Below are 20203 nucleotides of genomic sequence, written 5' to 3' on the forward strand. Positions count from 1 at the left end.
TCAAACAAAAAGACAATTGGAATGATTTGGAAATGAGCATATTATCTGTGGAATGTTTATTGCATGGATGTACTCTGCATGGTTTCATTGTAAATGACACCAAACTTGGAGGTGTAATGGACAGCGAAGAGGGTTACCTCAGATTACAACAGGATCTTGACCAGATGGGCCAACGGGCTGAGAAGTGGCAGATGGAGTTAATTCAGATAAATGTGAGTTGCTGCATTTTGGGAAAGCAAATCTTAGCAGGACTTATACACTTAATGGTAAGGTCCTAGGGAGTGTTGCTGAACAAAGAGACCTTGGAGTGCAGATTCATAGCTCCTTGAAAGTGGAGTCGCAGATAGATAGGATAGTGAAGGCATTTGGTATGTTTTCCATTATTGGTCAGAGTATTGAGTACAGGAGATGGGATGTCATGTTACGGCTATACAGGACATTGGTGAGGCCACTGTTGAAATATTGCATGCAATTCTGGTCTCCTTCCTATCAGAAAGGTGTTGTGAAACTTGAAAGGGTTAAAAAAAGATCTACAAGGATGTTGCCAGGCTTGGAGGATTTGAGCTATAGAGAGATGCTGAACAGGCTGGGGCTGTTTTCCCTGGAGCGTCGGAGGCTGAGGGGTGACCTTATAGAGGTTTACAAAATTATGAGGGGTATGGATAGGATAAATAGGCAAAATCTTTTCCCTGGGGTGGGGGAGTCCAGAACTAGAGAGCATAGGTTTAGGGTGAGAGGGGAAAGATATAAAAGAGACCTAAGGGGCAACTTTTTCACACAGAGGGTGGTACGGGTGTAGAATGAGCTGCCAGAGGAAGTGGTGGAGGCTGGTGCAATTGCAAGATTTAAGAGGCATTTGGATGGGTATGTGAATAGGAAGGGTTTGGAGGGATATGGGCTGTGTGCTGGCAGGTGGGACTAGATTGAGTTGGGATATCTGGTCGGCATGGACGTGTTGAACCGAAGGGTCTGTTTCCATGCTGTACATCTCTATGACTCTATGACTCATTGCATCACATGAAAGAAGGGCGTGAGAGAGGTGCAACCTGTTTGTGCGAAGTGGAGATGGGTTTGAATAACCAGCAATCTATGCAGGCTGTGTGGGTATGTCTTCAGAAAATGCACAATGTTTTAAGCAAATTAAATGGATGAATCTCACAGATTCCAGTTGAGTTTAGAGTAGAACCAGATTTGCAACCTCTAACATGTCAGTGATATCCAGAGGTTACTGAAGAGCATGTGAGTTATTAATGTGGGGATGAGAAAATGAACACAGGAATGCATTCATCAAGGTCCGATAAAAACAGAAAATGCTGGAAAGCTTACTTGGCATACTGCAATAAAAGTGTCCCCCGATTCTAGATCTGTGTGCCCAACTTACATTATGATCCTGAATGCAATGAGAAAAGTATGCTATGATTTGGTTAAGAACCAGAAAGCTTTCCTTTTAAAGTAGAAAGACTGAAGTTTGGATCCAAAGGGAATAAAGGCACAAGATTGCATGATTTGAACGAACAATACATTGCTAGAAAACTTGGAATTGGTCTTCAATCTGCAATCCATGTACAAATTAATTGTCAGATGTAAAGGTGACATCTGGTAAACATTGTGACTAATGACCACACAGTCCACATCAAACAGCAACTGTGACCAAGACAGACTCCATTGATTACTCAGTAAGGCAGAGGATGAGACATTCTTCCTTCAGGCATTGGGTGTAGGGTTTGGTGATGGAAGTGGCCCAGGATCTGCAGGTCGTTGGTGGAGTGGAAGCGGGTGTTAAAGTATTCAGCCACGGGGTGGTGGGGTTGGTGTGGGTGTCCCAGAGATGTTCCCTGAAATCATCTGTAAATTGGCATCCTGTCTCCCTGATGTACAGAAAACTACATCGGGTGAAATGGATACTGTAGATGTAATTTGTGGAAATACAGGCAAATTTCTGTCAGATGTGGAAGGATTCTTTCGGGCCTTGGATGGAGGTGAGGGGGGATGTGTGGCCACAGGTGTTACACTTCTTGCAGTGGCAGGGGAAGGTGCAGGAGTGGGTTGTGGGCAGGTGGGGGATGTGGTTCTAATAAGGGAGTTGCAGAGAGAATGATCTCTCTGATCATAGAGCATCCCAGATGGCCTCCTTCGTCAAAGACGGCAATTTTCTCTCCCACGTGGTCAATGATGCCCTCCAGCACATCTCCTCCATTTCCTGCGCCTCCGCCCTTGAACCCCACCCCTTCCAACACGTCCTCTCATGCTGTCCCAACCAGTACCCTTTCACTGACACCGTCATCCGCCTGGCTGCACTGGTCCTCACCCTCAACACCTTTTCCTTCTAATCCTCCCACTTCCTCCGAACCAAAGAGGTAGCCATGAGCATCTGCATGGGCCCCAGCTATGCCTGCCTCTTCGTCAGGTACGTGGAACAGTCCATTTTCCACAGCTATACCGACACCATCCCCCACCTTTTCCCCTGTTACATCAATGACTTTATCAGTGCTACCTCATGCTCCCACAAGGAAGTTAAACAGTTCATCTACTTCACTAATGTCTTTCACCCCAATCTCAAATTCATCTGGACCATCTCAGACATTTCCCTCCCCTTCCTGGACCTCCCCATCTCCATCTCTGGTGACCGATTAACCACGACCATCTTCTACAAACTTACCCACTCCCACAGCTACCTGAATTACACTGTAGACAAAGCGGTGAGTAGTTATGCAGTTCTTGAATTTCTAGAAGGTATTTGATACAGTACCACATGAAAAGTTATTCTACAAAATAGAAGTTCTGTGTACGTAGCATGGAAAGAAGACTGGCTGGCTGGCAGAAAACAGAGAGAATGCATAAATGAATCATTGTCCAATGAGCAGGATGTGATGAGTGATGCCCTGCATTTGTTGATAGTAGAGCTCAACTTTTTATAATTTACATCGATGACTCAGAGGAGAGGAGCAAAATCATGGCACCTAAATTCTCAGACAACTCCATGATAGGTAGGAAGGTATGTTGTGAAGAAGGCATAGGGAAGTTACAAATGGGAGTGAGTTGAATGAACAGGCTAACATCTGGCAGGTAAAATATTACTTGGGAAAATGGGAAGTTGTTTTCCTTTATGGTAAGAATTAAAAAAAGAGTATTTTACTAAATGGAGAACTGGAGATTTTCGAGTTGCAGAATAATTTACGTATTCTGGTACATGAGTCAGGAGAGAGAAAGTGACGATTGAGGAGATGCTGGAGATCAGAGTCGAGAGTGTGGTGCTGGAAAAGCACAGCAGGTCAGGCAGCATCCAAGGAGCAGGAGAATCAATGTTTTGGGCATAAGCCCTTCATCAGAAATGAGTCACTAAAGTTTATGATGGAGGTACAGCACAAAATCACTAAATGCTATCCTTTATTACAAGAGGAATTGAACATTTTGATTTGATGTGATTTATTGCTGCCACGTGTATGCAAGTACAGTGAAAAGTTTTGTTTTGCTAGCTGTGCAGCCAGATCATAGCATTTGGGTCTGTTCTGGAGATCTTAGTCTAACTTCTCCTGAGTCCTGCAGTCTTACCTCCTCCTTTAATTCGGGTTTTCTATTTTTTTCCCTATAACTGAGTCCAGACTGCACTCCAACATCATTTAATTTAAAGCCCTGTCTACAGCCCTAGTTACACAATTCGTTAGGACTCTGGTCCCTGCACGGTTCAGATGAACACCTTCCCATCAGAACAGATGCCTTCTTCCCCAGTGTCCCATGAATCCAAACTCATTTCTCCCACACCAATCTTTGAGCCATGCACTTACCTGCTTACTTTTATTGAGCCTGTGCATTGGAAGTGGTTCAAAGGAGGTTGTTACCTGGATTGTTTTATGAGAATAGCTTTAACAGGCTGTAGTTGTTTCTATTTGAGTTCAGAGGAGTGTGGGTTGACTTAGTTGAAGCATACAAGGTCCTGAATTTAATATAAGATTTGACAGGGTGAGCATGGATATTTCTTTCCCCTCAGGGTGAATCCAGATCTCGTGGTCTGTTATAGCCAATTATATGCTTTCTCTACATTAGGTTTAAAATAAAAAGATCCATCAATCAGGTTTCTTTTAACACATAGAAGATTATTGATTTATTATATGGTGAAACAGGTACAATGAAAATGTCTAACTGTTCATTCTAAATATTTACCTCTGTAAAGTGCCCAAACCAGACATCAAGCTGTTGTCGCCCCAACAACTTATCCATTAAACAAAGGAGGGCCCAGACAGAAAGGCACTATGTCCTGCTCACACCAAGAAACTAACAGTAGCCAACCATCCAAATGACGGACAATTTTTCAAATTATCAGGTGAGTCTCCCTCATTGGCCAAAACTAAAGTACCAGAAAACCATCTGTAAAAGTATAAAAACAGGGTTCACCTTCAGACTGAACTCGTACACCTTCTGGAGACCTTCCAAGGCATGGCAAAGGGCAGAGACCAACTAATGGTCCCGAGAGAGACACTTCAATAGCTGAGCTGAAAACTTGGTGGAATGGACATGGAAATGCGAAATGTGAGAAGGCAGTTGTAATTCTGACAGCTCTCATTAGAAATATGGCCAATGAGAGCCAGGAACCTTGAGGGTGCAGCTCTCAGGTGTGAGAGTTTAAAGTTGAAAGGCTGGAAGGCAGTCATAGTCAGGGAGGCACTCAATACTCTGTTTTACTTAGAGGGCAGTGCGAGCAATGACATTGACTGGACTGGATTAAAGGACAAGGTGTATATGTGTCAACAAAGGGACTGGAATGGGTGGAGTGACCTACCACCCTATGTACCAGAAAGACCCGCAACTATAGCTCCTGTTTGGGTTCTAATTAAAACAATTGAAGTGATAGACAGGGAATTCATAGGATAGGAAGCATGTTATCCTTGAACTTTTTACCTGAGCAGAGAGGCAAGTGTTATTGAATGAATTGACCAAATGGTTAAAGCTAATTGGCACCCCACAAAGCCATTTGGGCTGCAATGACAGTGGTAAAAAGAAGGTAAGGCCTGAAAATGAAATTAAATCAGCACTTTGAGCTCATGTGAAATTAGAAGAGAAATTCATTGATCAGTGGATATTTATCACAGTTGAGATTTATGGAGGTAAACTATTGGGACTGTGTGTTAAATAATTGTTTCACTTTCTAGAACCAGCAATGTTTTATTCTCTTCACAAGCAAAGAATAAACAAAATGTTAAAAACTGAGTGGAAGAAAGTAAGGAAGTGTTCATAAGTGAGTGTGTGAGAAAGACTGTTTTTTGTGGAGTGGTTTCTGAACCAAGTATTAACTCTTTTTGTGGTCTGGTTTGTGTGTACCTTTGTTTGTTAAATGTTGTCTTGTATATCTGGTTTTTGTTCCCTGGAACTCAAGATCTGGGAAAACATTGAGTTTAGCTTGCATTTTGGGAATGTATGGTGATTTGAACGTGTGCCTTTATCAGTGTGGAACATGAATGGTTAATGTCATGTACCACTGAGGAATGAGCAGTGCTCATGTCAAAGACAAACCTGCAATGAAATGTTGATTTATATTTTGTTTCTTAAAGCATGGTAAAAATTTCTCTTGAAATTGGTTACAGTTGATAGATTAATTGAAGAAGAAAATAATTAAGTGAAAAGACATAACTTATCCCCTCCTACTTAAAAATAATATACTATCTGTAAAACTTATAAAATGCTGAGAGGACTAGACAGAGTAGATGCAGAGAGGTTGTTCCTGATGGTGGGTATGTCCAGAACCATTGGTCACATTCTGAGGGATCAGGGTGGACCATTTAGTTCAGAGATGAGAAGACATTTCTTCATCCAAAGAGTAGTGAGCCTATGGAATTCATTGTCACAGGAAGTAGTTGATGCCAAAACATTGAATGTATTGAAGAGGTAGCACTTCAGGTGAATGGCATCAATGGTTAAGGGGAGAAAGCAGGATTAGGCTATTGAGTTGGATGATCAGTCATTATTCTGATGAAAGGTGGAGCAGGCTCAAAGGGCTGAATGGCCTCTTCCTGATCTGATCTTCGTTGTTTCTATGTGTTGTGTTTAGGTTGAGGAAAGTCCTGGATAAATGTTTAATCTCAGAACCTCTATGTTTAAGTTATCACATTATGAATTTCATTTTCTGCACAGAATAAACTTTGAAATATTACTTTAACACATGGGTGAATCTTTAATTCCTTTCAAGCCAGTCGGAGATGTCCCGCACCCTGGCACCGGGCAGGCAACACCATGCAAGACTCCCGATCCGGCTTGCAAAGGATACTATCTGTCCCCGTAATTATAGAATCCCCTTTAACAAATACTTGTCTTTTTGCTTACCTTAACAAACTGGAGTCTCGGGTTTAGCCACCTTCCTGATTTATATACTCACTGCTTGCCTTCCTGGCTTCCCTCTGCTGCTCCTGCTCCTTCTTCTTTGAAAAAGAAAAAAAAAACACCGCTGCCCGCTACCGGTAAGTAATTTTAAAACAAACTGTCTTACCTTAGCTGCAGTCTTCCGGGTTCGTTTAACCTCAGCTGCTGCTCTCACTCAAGATGCTGCTATGCTTTTCCAGGTCCGCACTCTCAACTCTGATCTGACAACATCTATAGTCCTCATTTTCTCCTTGTTCATGTGAAATGATCTCCTTCACCTAGTCAAGGAGGAACAATCAATCTGTTCTTTATTGTCTCCTCTCAAGCCTTTCTTAGAATGTTTTCATCAATGTTGTCCCTTGTTTACATAGGTGCCTACAAGGATCCTCCTGATACTAGTCTGTAAGCTGCTTGAACATGAATCTATACAAAGTTGAAACTTCCTTCTACTTAGAGTAAGCAAGTATCATTTAACCTTTCGAGCATTAAAATCTAAATTTCCCTAATAGTAACCACTTTTGGCCCCTTGGCCTAAGGTAGCCAATACTGTGGTTTCATCCTTGTCCTTTATGCTCCATAACACACCAATAATTGTCAGGTTTCCAGCTCAGGTTTGTAAAGGTAAAGGGTTAAATCATCTGTACCATTTGGTCCTTCAATCAAGGTCTCTGACCTAATTGTTCCTGGTTTCTGAATCATCATCACCATCTCCCTGTACCAAAAATCAGGAATGTTCGATGTAAAATCTGTAACAATTGGATGCCAACCAAGGCAGGGGAGACCATTGTAATCCTCGGATGAATTTATGCATTTGTTCCACGATTCCATAAAAGGGTAGGTCTGATCTAAAAGTTCTAGAGTAGGGAAGTAACAATGCTTGCCTTCATTGGTCAGAGCAGTGAGTATAGAAGTTGTGAACATCATGCTGCAGTTGTTGAGGACATTGGTGAGACCACTTTTGGAATACTGCAAATAACTTCTGGTCACCCTGATGAAGGAATGATGTTAAACTGTAAAGGGTGCAGAATAAATTATTGGCATGTTACAGTGACTAGAGGGATTGAGTTATAAGAAGAGGTTGGATAGGTTGGGACATTTCTTCCAGAGCCTCCGAGGCTGAGGGGTGACTGTATAAAGGTTGATAAAATCATGAGGGGCATAGATAAGGTGAATATGCAAGGTATTTTGCTCAGGGTTTGGGAATTCAAAACTAGAGGGCGCACATTGAAGGTGAAAGGGGAAAAGTTTTGAAAAGGATCTGAGGGGCAACTTTTTCACAGCGAAGGTGGTGTGGGAATGGAATGAGCTGGCAGAAAAAGTGGAAGAGGTCGGTACAATTACAACATTCAAAAAACATTTGGACAGGTCTGCGAACAGTGTTATGGACAAGACCAGAACCCCTCAAAATATTTTAAGTTTCGGCTCTTGGCTACCTTCTTTTCATATTTTAAAGGCAAATATAAAGTATTGTGTTTTAGAAGCAATGTGCCTGGTCAAACTCTCAAAATTAAGCAAAACACCATTTATTTAAACACTCGAGTTAAAATGCAATCAAAAAAAGAGGAATTTAGAATAACTTAAAAACTCTTAAGTTTTCCCATAGAAACAGTTACAGTACCTATTTCTAATTAACTATTCCAATATACTAATATCCCATAAACACATCCTTTGGCTAAAAGACAAACAGATTGTGTCTCACATGCAATCGAGCAGCCTAGGAAGAGAGCCCTCAGCTTTTGACTGTAATTGAGAGAGGGAAAAACAACCTATCCAACCTCCTCTTCAAGATCCACAACAGTAACTGCTTAAAGCTAAAAAACTAAAACTAATAAATCCTGGTCTGAGAGAGCAGGTCACACCCAGCCAAGCTGCTTTTGTTGTTGCAACATTGAAAAACACCTCAAGGCCTCACAACTGCTTACTCTTGTGGTTATAATAGGCTGCTCGTCTCCTCTGCCTTACAGCCTCTCTTCAAAATAACCAGTACAAAATAACCTCTTAAAGCCACAGCATCATCACACCTTGCCCATTTTTTAAAAATGATCAATATACAAAGATGGAATCATTTTTAAAAACGCTTAATCTTACACTATTAATACACTACATTGACTGTAAGCATACAAATATTCACTCCTACTATCTATTACAGTCTGTTTATTCCTGTCACCAAACACCTCTACCTTTCTTCATCAGAGTCCCTACAATGGATTGGAATTACATTTTTTATCCTGCCACATGTATAATTTCTAAATGGAATTGCTGCAATAAAAAAGCCTCGTTGAAACAGTCTGGAATTTTAAATTTCTCCAAAAACTTTAAAGGGTTTGGATTAGGATATATATTTGTCTCAGACACATTACTGGCAATGTGTCCTCACCCACCACCCTACCAGTCTCCGTATCCAACACATCATCCTCAAACATTTCTGCCAACTTCAAATAGGCCCCACCACCAAGAACACCTCCCTCCCCCCCTCCCCCCAGCCCTCTCAGCCTTCCGCAAGGATCGTTCCCTACAAAAGTCCTTAGTTCATACCACCCCCACCCCTGAAGCCACAGTGCCTTTCCCCTCCCCTCCATCCAGGGCACCAAACAACCCTTCCAAGTCAATAAGAGGTTTACCTGCCTCGCTTCCAATCTAGTTTACTGCACCAAGTGTTCCCGATGTGTATCTGGGAGACCAAATGTAAACTTAGGGAATGGCTCACTGAATATCGCAGTCGCGACCACAGGGGTCAACCAGACCTCCCAGTCACTGCCCATTTCAATTCCCCCAAACACTCCCTTCCGACATGACCATCCTTGGCCTCCTCCATTGCCAAAACAAACCATAGCACCTATAGGAGGAACAACATGTTATTTTCTGCCTGGCCACTCTACAGCACAGAGGACTCAACATTGAGTTCTCCAGTTTCAAATAATCTCCCTCCCCATCCCCGACTCCCTTCCGAGCCCCTCCCCCTCATTGCCACTGCTCCCTGCCATCAACTAGATTTATTCGTCCCATTGACCAACTGGGTAGTACTCTCTACTTGTCTTCACCTGTCCCCAATTCACCACCCTGCCCCCGCCACCTCCTGTATCTGCAGCTCACCCACATTTACCCCCAGTCCTGAAGAAGGGTTACACCCAAACTCTTGAATTCCACACCTCCTGATGCTGCCTGGCTTGCTGTGTTCATCCAGCCTCCTGCCTGTTTATTCTTCATAGTAATGGTACCATTACTATGGGTGAGCTCCAGTCACTGTAACTCAATTTTATTATGCTGTCCTTGAGCATGCGTTAAATCTCTATTTGAACCTGTGACAACCTTAGAGGATTAAGTCAGTAAGGATCTTGCTTAATTGGAACAGCATTTCCTATATCTACATCATCCGTAATTGGATAAGAACTTCCCAGCTTATTCCCATAAATCTCCCCATATGACTATAATAACCATATTAGATCATTTTGATTTTCCTTTTGAATGGTAACTCAATAATTTATCCTAATTTTGACAACTTCCTCATTGTCTAATTTAATTTGAGGAAAGACTAATTCTGAGTCTTCTGAAGAGTCTTCACTCTGTGTTATAACCAGAAACACATTCTCCTTTTTCTTTCCTTCCCTATCAAAGTACCTTTTGAGCATATTCACAAGGCACACTCTGTGAGATTTAGTTCTATTTGACATTCTTATCAAATAATTCACCTCATTCAATCTCCTTTTGATTTGATAAGACCCACTAAAACTTGTTTTTAAATGTTCACCTACCACTGAAAGTAACACTAACGCTTTATATCTGCCAGCAAAATTGCAGATTTTTGATTTCATGAGTGCTTCCTGTTTTATCACATGCTGTGTTATTTTTAAATGCTGTATAGCCAACTCCCCCACTCTATTTAATCCTTTCTTAAAATTTGACACACAGTCCAAATATGTGGTCCCTGACCTCTGTCTCACCAATTTCTCATTAATTAAATTCAGTGGTCCTCTCGCATCATGCCCAAAATTTAATTCAAATTCACTGGATTTGGTAGATTTATTGGTACATCTGTAATTGTGAAAAGTACAAATGGAATTCCTTTATCCCAATCCTCTGGATCATCTCCGCGATAAGCCCTCAGCATGGCCTTTTAAAGTTTGATGCCACCATTCTAATGCTCCTTGCAATTCTCGCTGGTACGCAATGGATTTGAATTGTTTTATTTCCACCTATTATCATGGAAATTAAATCAACTCGACTCAAATCTAGCAAGAGCAAAGAAAAATTTTATTACAGGCCTTTGCAAAGGGACCCTCTGCACTTGACAAAAAGCTTTATGCAAAGGGCACTTGAGCATAATTCAGGCACTTGTCTCATACTGTTTCTTATCACGCTCTCAAGGGCAAAGATTGGGAAAACTCGAGTTGTTATTCTCTCGTCCCCTGGTCTTGGACGTAACAGTTCTTCAGCTTTCGCTGAATTTGACTGTCACAAGGTCAAGTTGAATGTTTACAAAGTTCAAACAGAGACAAGCTGGCTGCCAACCTCATCAAAGTATTGCTTCCAAAGCTCAGCACAGCATTGAATTTTAGAAAAGCATTCTCTTTCAAATTTCACAGTAAATGTAAAATTTGTTAATTTTCCATTACATTTTCCCCTTTTTGTCATTTTATGACAATAAGGACAACAACCAAACAAAAGAGCCAGATTTTTAAAGAAATAGAGCCAGATAACTAAAAATCGGCGATCTTAACAGCTGTCTGTGTTGTAAGGAGCACTTGAAATGGCCCCAGCCACCTCCTCGCCTTCCAGCTTTTCCTCTTGAAGTCTTTCACCACTATCCAGTCTCCAGGTTCTAGATCTTGCAGCTTCCCTCCTGCTGGTTGGGGGTAGTGCTGCTTTCACTTGATTCTGTATTTGAGATAAAAGTGTAGAGAGTTTTATACAGTAACATAACATCTCATTCTCACAGCGGCCTGTTATCTGTCTTACCTTAGGTCTTGGGCCAATTCCTGTGTTGGGCGGCCTATCAAACAAAATCTCAAACGGGCTAAGATTGGCCTTTCCTCTCCTTCTAGATCTCATATACATCAGCAGAATTGGAAGTGCCTTTGTCCATGCCACCCCCCTAGTACCTCACAACATTTTGTCAATTTAAACTTCTTTTTTTGGGTTGCTTTTTTCCCTTTCCACTGCCCCACTGCTCGCTGAGTGGTAGGCTCAGTGTTGTCTCATGTTTATTCCCAAATATTCACTGATCTGCTGTAGGGCATTATTGACAAATGGTGTCCCATTGTTGCTACTGAGCCTTTCAGGGATGCTCCATCTCGGGATTATTTCAGTTAGCAGAGCCTTGGCTACTGCACTGGCATCCTGTTTAGACGTGCGGAACACTTCCACCCATATGAAAAAAATATCATCCATTACCAGACAATACCTTTTCCTTCGCTAGGTGTTAGATCAATAAAATCCATCTTTAAATGTTCAAAAGTCTTTGGAGTTGGGGGTGTGCTGCCTGACTCATCTGTATTCCCCTCCCCACATTATTCGTGGCACAGATAACACATCGTTCACAGTATCTTTGGGAGTAATGAGTAAATCCTTTAGTGTAGCAAAGTGCCGAAATACTGTCATACATCCCCCCTTTTGACACATGGTCCTTACCATGTGTCAGTTTGTTGTAGAATGGAAATAATGATGGTGGTAGATAGGGTTTACCATTGGGGCCACACCACACCCCTTCCCTCCCACTGCATCCTGCTTTCTTCCACTCACACTTTCCTTCCGGCGTGGTCTGTGACTCTAACTCCCGTATGTCTGCTGTTGGGGTACAAATTGTTGTCATACACATGTTAAACCGATCACTTGGCAGCTGCTGTTCCTGCTGCTGAATCTTCCCTCTCATTAGAATCATTTTTTTTTGTGTGGGCTTCACATTTACAGACAGCGATTGATTTAGGCAATAGGACAGTTTCCAGGAGATCGAAATCAGGCCACGGTGTGTGATGGGCTGTCCGGTGGAGGTCAAGAAGCCCCTGTGTTTCCGTAGGGTTCCAAAATCACGTACAACTCTGATGCGTATCTGCTATTGGTGTAAATATTCACTGTCTTTCCCTCTGCCTTGACTGAGGCCTGTAAATTGGCTATCAGTTTCCTGCTTGCGCTGACAGATCAGAAGGGAGTGACTCCGCTTTGACTACCTCATGGGTAGTCAGGACAGCATATCCAACACAGTTCTGGCCTGTCTCCTTGCTCCTGAATGCTGACACATCCACAAAAAACTCCATATCTGGATTCTGAAGTGGTGAATCCTGCAAATCTGGTCTGGGGCTGCAAATTTCATTAGTTACAGTGACACAATCATGTGGGTCTCCGTCTCCTGTGGGGAGAAGGCTAGCAGGGTTAAGGACGTCACATCGCTTTATTGTAATGTTAAGCATCTCCAATAACACGGTATTGTATCTCAGCCAATGTGCTGCCGACATGTGTGCTGTCTTTTGCTCAGGAAGCAGTAAGGATACTGCAGAAGTGCTGATCCCGGGGTTAAAACAAAAGTCTCCAGACTCCTGCGTAGACCCTCATCTATATATGGTGGGGGACTCACAGTAACTTTGACAAAGTTGCGTGAAGGTATATGATTTCCCTCGGAATGTAAAACCAAACCAGAATTGACAATCTGGGTGTACCGGTTACACTAAAGAAGGAATTTGCTCAATCCCCAACAGAGAACCATTTACTGTCCGGTGGAGTTTGAGTTAATATAGTATAGGGGTTGGGAACATTTGGGGCGTGCAGATAAACCGCAGTATTGACTGCCTGCAGGTCTTGAACAAACCACCATTCCTCCGGTTCACCGGGAATGTTTGCTTTTTTGGCCGGAAAAATGGGAGTTCTCACCAGTGAGTTCTCACAGGGGATTATCACTCTAGCCTTTAGGAGGGATTCAAATACTGGAGTAATTCCTTCTATAGCCTCTGATTTTAACAGGTATTGTGCTCTGCAAGGAAGCAGTAAATCGCTCTCATAGCACGACTCCTGATGCACCCATTGAGTTCAGGAACCTTCCACTCATCTTTATTTGTGTCGACTCTCTGAACTGGCTTGAATTAAGGACTGAATATGTTGCCCCTGTATCTACCAAAAAGGTAACTGGCGTACCTTCCATATATAACATAGAGGTAGGCATCGACTTATACGCATCGTTGTTGTATTGGACATATTGTCCACACTTCACAATCTCAGTGCTCAATAAAGAGGTGGGACATGTCTCAGTGCCCGTAAGGTTAGTAGAAGAGATTAGCAGAAGCGAGTCTTCGTTGCTAAGCATAAAGGAAAGAGGCTTACCTGTACCTTGTGGGCTGCCCACTTCCACCTCCGCCTTCCCCTGCCAGTCACCCTGTCGCTCAGCTTCCAGGGTCGATTGAGGCTGTCTGTGTGGGCACTGTCTCGCTCAGTGATCCATTGCTCCACAAACAAAGCACCCGCCAGATCTACCTCTGCCAGTGCCTCTTCCTCTCTCTTTTCCCGCAGCACCTCCCTTCAACGGCTGGGCAACCATCTGCATCAGAGTAAGCTGAGCTTTTTGTGCTTGCTGTTCCATCTTTAGTTTCTGCTTATCCTTCTCTTGGGTAAGCAATTTTTCAGCATGTATCACATGTTGTTCTATCAAATTCAGCTTTCCCGTGTCCCTTGTAATACATGGGTCCTTTAACTTCTTCGCTATTTCGTCTTTCATTCCATTGAAGCTGTTCCTCAGCCGTGATCTCTGCCCCTGTTATGTCGTCGGGTGGTGTCAGTCCACTATGGGCGTTATGGACTTCAGTGAGGCACATAAGGTGAGACACTGTCTCACCTTCTTCTTGTTTACACATTGCTATTTTGGTCATGTCCATTCGCACCGGGAATGCCTCCCTACAGGCGGTTGCTAGCTCTGCAACAAAATCATTAAAGTCTCTGTTCTCTTCCGCTTGCGGGTCGGTTGATCTGGTATGGATGTTTGCGGCTGGCCAGTTATACTTGATTTTGGTGACATTGGCGCCCAGTTTTCGTCCCAGGAGAGGTCTCAGCTCATGTGACGTGGGACTGAACTCGGTACAGAACTTTCTCACTTCTTCGGCGAACTTATTACCTTCAACCTCGGGTGGGTCAGGCAACTGACCATAGGCACTTTCCAAATCCTACATGGTCCCATGGCCGGTGGACAAACACCAGGTACCCTTCTGGACCTGCAACTTCAACCATCGGTGCTTGCAGAACTCCCTGGTAAGATGATCATAAGCCAAACCCCTCACCGTCTGACTCAAGATCTGTTGTGGGGAAATCGTGAGCAGGCCCTGAATGCCTCTCCATCTTAGAGTGACCATCTTTCTTTTGGGCTTCTTGCTTCAGTTGGTTGCGGGTATGGTGTGCTATCGGTGATCCAGCAGACCCTGAGGTGGCAGCCGCTGACATGGAACCTTCACCAGGCAGATCTCGTAGGGGGGCTGTAGGTCTCGGAGGGCAGTCATCAAGGTCAGGATCTGAAACAGACTTGAGACTCTATACAGCTTCATTAGGTTGTTTTCTGTGCATCTGCATGTGCGCTGTATTTGATCTATCCTTTACTTGAGATTTCCTTTCTCTGATATCAGCCTCAGCCTTCCACACGTTACAAGCACTCCAATTCACAGGTTCTACTTTTCCCTTCGTTTCTCCTTTTCTCTCCTCCAACCTCAACCTCAATGCTTCCAACTGCCTTTTACTAAAACTTCCCCCCTCTGGAAAATCACATTGCTTGATCCAAAATTCTAACTGCTTTACAGACTCTGGGCCATAATTATTTAACATGTACTGTATTTTTGGTTGGCCTTTCCAATTCCTCTGTGGACCCTCTTTTTGTTTGCTCTTGCCGGAGCCCATTTTCAGTGTTACTGGAAAAGTGTTTCTCTCTCTCTCTCTCTCTCTCTCTCCCTCATGGCACGGTTATCTTTTTCCCTTTGATTTGCTTTTTACCTCTGGAGGTTCCCTCTCACATTGAGCATGTCCGCCTCAATGCCTCGGTTTTTGTAAACCAAGAAACCACGTACCCGGTACATCTTTGGCGAGTCCAACTCAGCCAGTGGTGGTCAAAAACCACCCTTACACTTACTGTCTCTCAAACACTCTAGAGACAGCAATCCTGTCCCTTGAGGTTTGCTCAAATACTGCGTGAGAGTTTACTGAACCCTTTTCCTGATTCATTTATTCTCTTAGAATGAGTCTCTATATAGGATTACTTAAGCCACAACTCTTACCCCGACCTTATTCGATTTGAACCCCGGCGCTAGGGCGATCCACGGATTCCCAGTCCTCTCACGCAAAGGGGCCAATTCAGCGCTTGAGTTGAAGTGAAAGACCTTCAAGGCGTTGGTACCTGCGCCTCCTGGGAATCTTCAGAATCTCACCCAGTCGCAGGGTGCCAGGTGAGCCCCCAAGTTTACTGTCGTGGAAATTAAACTGACTCGACTCAAATGCTAGCAAGAGCAAAGAAAAATTTTATTACAGGCCTTTGCAAAGGGACCCTCTGCACTTGGCAAAATGCCTTAGACAAGGGGTACTTGAGCATAATTCAGATACTCGTCTTATATTGTTTCTTATCATGCTGCCAAGGGCAAAGATTGGGAAAACTCTCTCATCCCTGGTCTTGGACATTACAGTTCTTCAGCTTTCGCTGAATTTGACTGTCACAAAGTCACGTTGAATGTTTACAAAGTTCAAACAGAGACAAGCTGACTGCCAACCTCATCAAAGTATTGTTTACAAAGCTCAGTACAGCATTAAATTTTAGAAAAGCATTCACAATAAATGTAAAATTTGTTAATTTTTCCATTACACTATCCATAACTTTCTTGCCTAATTTTGATGTAAAATTTGACTCTTAATCTGATTTATCTCCATAGGTAGTCTGCATCAATTGAGTAACACCTCTACAATCCTTTGAGCTGTAATGCTGCCTAACGGAATGGCTTCTGGAAATCGAGTGGACACATTAATCATTGTCAACAAATACTGATTCCCACTTTTTGTTTTAGGTAGGTATTCTATGCAATCAATTAACATCCTTGTTAAACATTCCACAAATGTGGGGATTGGTACTATCAGTGCATGAGGTTTTCCAGTTACCTAGCATGTATGACATATCCTGCAAAATTCAATCACATCCTTATGCAATCCAGGACAGTAAAAACATTTATTATATTTTGCCTTGAGTTGTCCTTCCTTACAAATGACCTCTTACAGGTAATTAATGTGCTATCCACAACACCTCTTTTCTTTGTAATTACCTCCTGACTTGGTAATGAAGCCTGCCAATAAGGGTGGTGTTGGTATTGTCTGGCAGACCAACCTCTACATTGCAGAGGCTAAGTGCCAGCTCTCTGATACCTCCTCCTATCTCTCCCTGGACCATGACCCTACCATGGAACATCGGACCATTGTGTCAACTTTGGTAACCAAGTTCATTTCATCTGATGATCTCCTCCTCACCTCCTCCAAGCTGATTGGCTCCCAAGTCTGCACAGCTCACTTCTACCTCCTTCCCAAAACACACAAACAGGACCACTCCAGGCAGATCCATTGTTTCAGCCTGTTCCTGCCCCACAGAATACATCTCTTCCTATCTCGACTCAGTCTTTTCTCCCCGGTCCAGTCCCTGCCCACTTACATCCGCGATTCTTCTGATGCTTTGCACCAGCATCAGAATTTCCAGTTAGCAGGCTCCAGCCATCTCCTCTTTACCATGGTTATGCAATTCCTTTACATGGCCATTCCTTATCAGGACAGTCTTTGGGCATTGTGGGACTGTCTACAACATGTGGACTGGAGCTGTTTGAGAAGGCAGCTCACCACCATTTTCTCAAGGATAACTAGGGATAGTTAATATATACTGGCCAGCCAGTGATGTCCACATCCCATGAATGAATAAAATTTGATACCTGACTGAACCATTTCGGGTCAGCTTCTTGCCTTAACTATGTCTGGTAAATGAAATGTACTCATCCATTTAGTATAGCTGCTTCAGTAGTTTGAGACCCCATATGATTTTTAACGAATCAACTGCTGAAGACTGAGTGGAGGTTTATGCATTTGTTTTATTCTTTGCTGTTTTGGAGAATGCAGAGGATGTATCTGCTCTTTAACTGGGAAGGTGGGCATGGCAATGAAATGGGATCACAGGTGCTTTGAAAAAGAGTTACAGAATTCCATCTGAAAATAGAAGTTCATCATTGTTCTTAGGAAAATTGACTTTTGGACTCCATAAGAACCTTTTTACCTTCCCATGTATTTCTCAGATGTTTTCCAAAACAGGGATCCTCATTTTGCAAGTGATTCCAAAATTAACAAGGGCTTAATTCTGCATGAAATTTGTCTGTCCCTTTTTTTCACTCTCTCTCTGAAGTTCCTTTTTCAACCTTAAAATCATCGCTCACCATGGTCTTGGAGCTCTGAATATTCCATGAAAAACAGGGTTTTTGCTCTGTCAATGCTCTTTTTTTATGTCAATCACATGAAATCATACAATGGGATTTTTGGAAATCTTCTGTTATCCTGACCTTTTTTTGGTCTCCAAGGATTAATTGCAGAAGTTTTACTTTTATTTCAGCAGTTTCTTTGAGATAGACTGCTCCAAATCTTGTTTAACTTTAATCTGTTTGTGCTATTATTCTGGTTTAACCTTCAGCTGAACTAAGGCACTCTGTACCTCGAAAAGCTCCACAGTTCAGTCATCTGCTTGTTGCCTGAAAAAGTCCTTGAGTGTTTGCATAGTTTGCTGATGAGATTCCATGGTAGCCTCCAGTCATCATTTATGCAGATTTCAAATTTCTGAAAACTAATATTGGCATGATCCAACTTAGAACATAGAAAATAGAAGAATACAGCGCAGTACAGGCCCTTTGGCCCTCGAAAAGCTCCACAGTTCAGTCATCTGCTTGTTGCCTGAAAAAGTCCTTGAGTGTTTGCATAGTTTGCTGATGAGATTCCATGGTAGCCTCCAGTCATCATTTATGCAGATTTCAAATTTCTGAAAACTAATATTGGCATGATCCAACTTAGAACATAGAAAATAGAAGAATACAGCGCAGTACAGGCCCTTTGGCCCTCGATGTTGCGCCGATCCAAGCCCACCTAACTATACTAACCCCACTATCCTCCATATACCTATCCAATGCCCGCTTAAATGCCCATAAAGAGGGAGAGTACACCACTGCTACTGGCAGGGCATTCCATGAACTTACGACACGCTGAGTGAAGAACCTACCCCTAACTTCAGTCCTATATCTACCCCCCCCCCCTTAATTTAAAGCTATGCCCCCTTGTAATACCCGACTCCATACGCGGGAAAAGGTTCACACTGTCAACCCTATCTAACCCCCTAATCATCTTGTACACCTCAATCAAGTCACCCCTAAACCTTCTTTTCTCTAATGAAAACAGCCCCAAGTGTCTCAGTCTATCCTCATACGATCTTCCTTCCATACCAGGCAACATCCTGGTAAACCTCCTCTGCACCCGTTCCAGTGCCTCCACATCCTTCCTATAGTATGGCGACCAAAACTGCACACAATATTCCAGATGCGGCCGCACCAGAGTCTTATACAACTGCATCATGACCTCAGGACTCCGGAACTCAATTCCTCTACCAATAAAAGCCAGTACGCCATATGCCTTCCTCACCACACTATTTACCTGGGTGGCAACTTTCAGAGATCTGTGTACATGGACACCAAGATCCCTCTGCTCATCCACACTACCAAGTATCCGACCATTAGCCCAGTACCCCATCTAAAGGCATCGAGAGCATTGATACATACCACATGCTCCTTCTCCAAGGACACCCTGCTTTATCCTCAATCATAGAATAGCCTTTATCCTCAATCATAGAATAGAATCCCAACAGTGTGGCATGAGAGAATTGACCCATCAAACCCCACCAACCATCCAAAGAGCATCCCACCTGGAGCACTCCATCCTTGTACCACTGCATTTCCCATGGCTGATCCACCTATTCTGCACAATCCTGGACACTGTGGACAATTTCGCACAAATGACCCACCTAACCCACAAATATTTGAACTGTGCAAGGAAACCAGAGCACCTGGAGGGGGCCCACACAATCATAGGGGAATGTGCAAACTCCACACTGGCTGTTGACCAAGGCTGGACTCCAATTTAAATCAAAACAGATGATCCCTGTGCATTGTCACATTGCTGTTTATTGGAGACATATTGCCCAGAGAGACATCTTGAGATTCAGAAAGAGACAATATAAATTCAGTCAACTCCTGCCGAGTTAATGTGATTAACAACAACATCAGTACTCCAACAGTGTCATCAGACCTCGTACCTACTCTATCATTTACGATTTTGAAACCATGGGAAGTTTGTTACCAGCTTCGATGACAGCCATAATGCTCTGACCACTTTGAGCCACTGCAAGTCAGTTCTAATAGATATCAATAGATTGAATCTAAACAGGATGCCCCACAACAGGAAGTGCTCTGACACTCAATGCCCGTAAGTCAAGGTCATTTTCCTAAAACCACTCACGTCTGGCAATAACATTGAAGATATTTTATACAGTAACCTTTCAGTCTCAATTGTCAGTTCCAGTCCACGAAGCAGCCAGTAACATGCACCAGTGAATTGAATACTAACAGCAGCATTGCCCTGGCAGGAGAGATTGAGGAGCTTGAAGCTGTCTTCTCTGGAGTATCTAAACATGAAACACTTCAAATGAACAAAAATCTTCAAGAGCTCGAGAGGATAGATACAGGAAGGATGTGCTCCTAGGCTGGTGTGCCTGGAATAAAATAAGCACTAACTACGGTATCTTTAACCAACATTCCCTTTAGCTGCATAAATGTTTAAG

General features: G+C 43.0%; 1 protein-coding gene across 1 annotated transcript in view; it reads left to right on the forward strand.

The window, feature by feature from the left end:
- Window positions 1-4668: 4668 nt before the first annotated feature.
- Window positions 4669-20203, forward strand: part of LOC122555517 — a 126456-nt gene continuing 110921 nt past the window's right edge. The window contains exons 1-2 of the mRNA XM_043701540.1: window positions 4669-4999; window positions 16233-16364. The gene's annotated coding sequence lies outside the window, so the exon portion shown is untranslated. The remainder of the gene's footprint in view (window positions 5000-16232; window positions 16365-20203) is intronic.

Source organism: Chiloscyllium plagiosum, chromosome 12 (genome assembly GCF_004010195.1).
Source record: "Chiloscyllium plagiosum isolate BGI_BamShark_2017 chromosome 12, ASM401019v2, whole genome shotgun sequence".
In the NCBI taxonomy this organism is placed as follows: Eukaryota; Metazoa; Chordata; class Chondrichthyes; order Orectolobiformes; family Hemiscylliidae; genus Chiloscyllium; species Chiloscyllium plagiosum.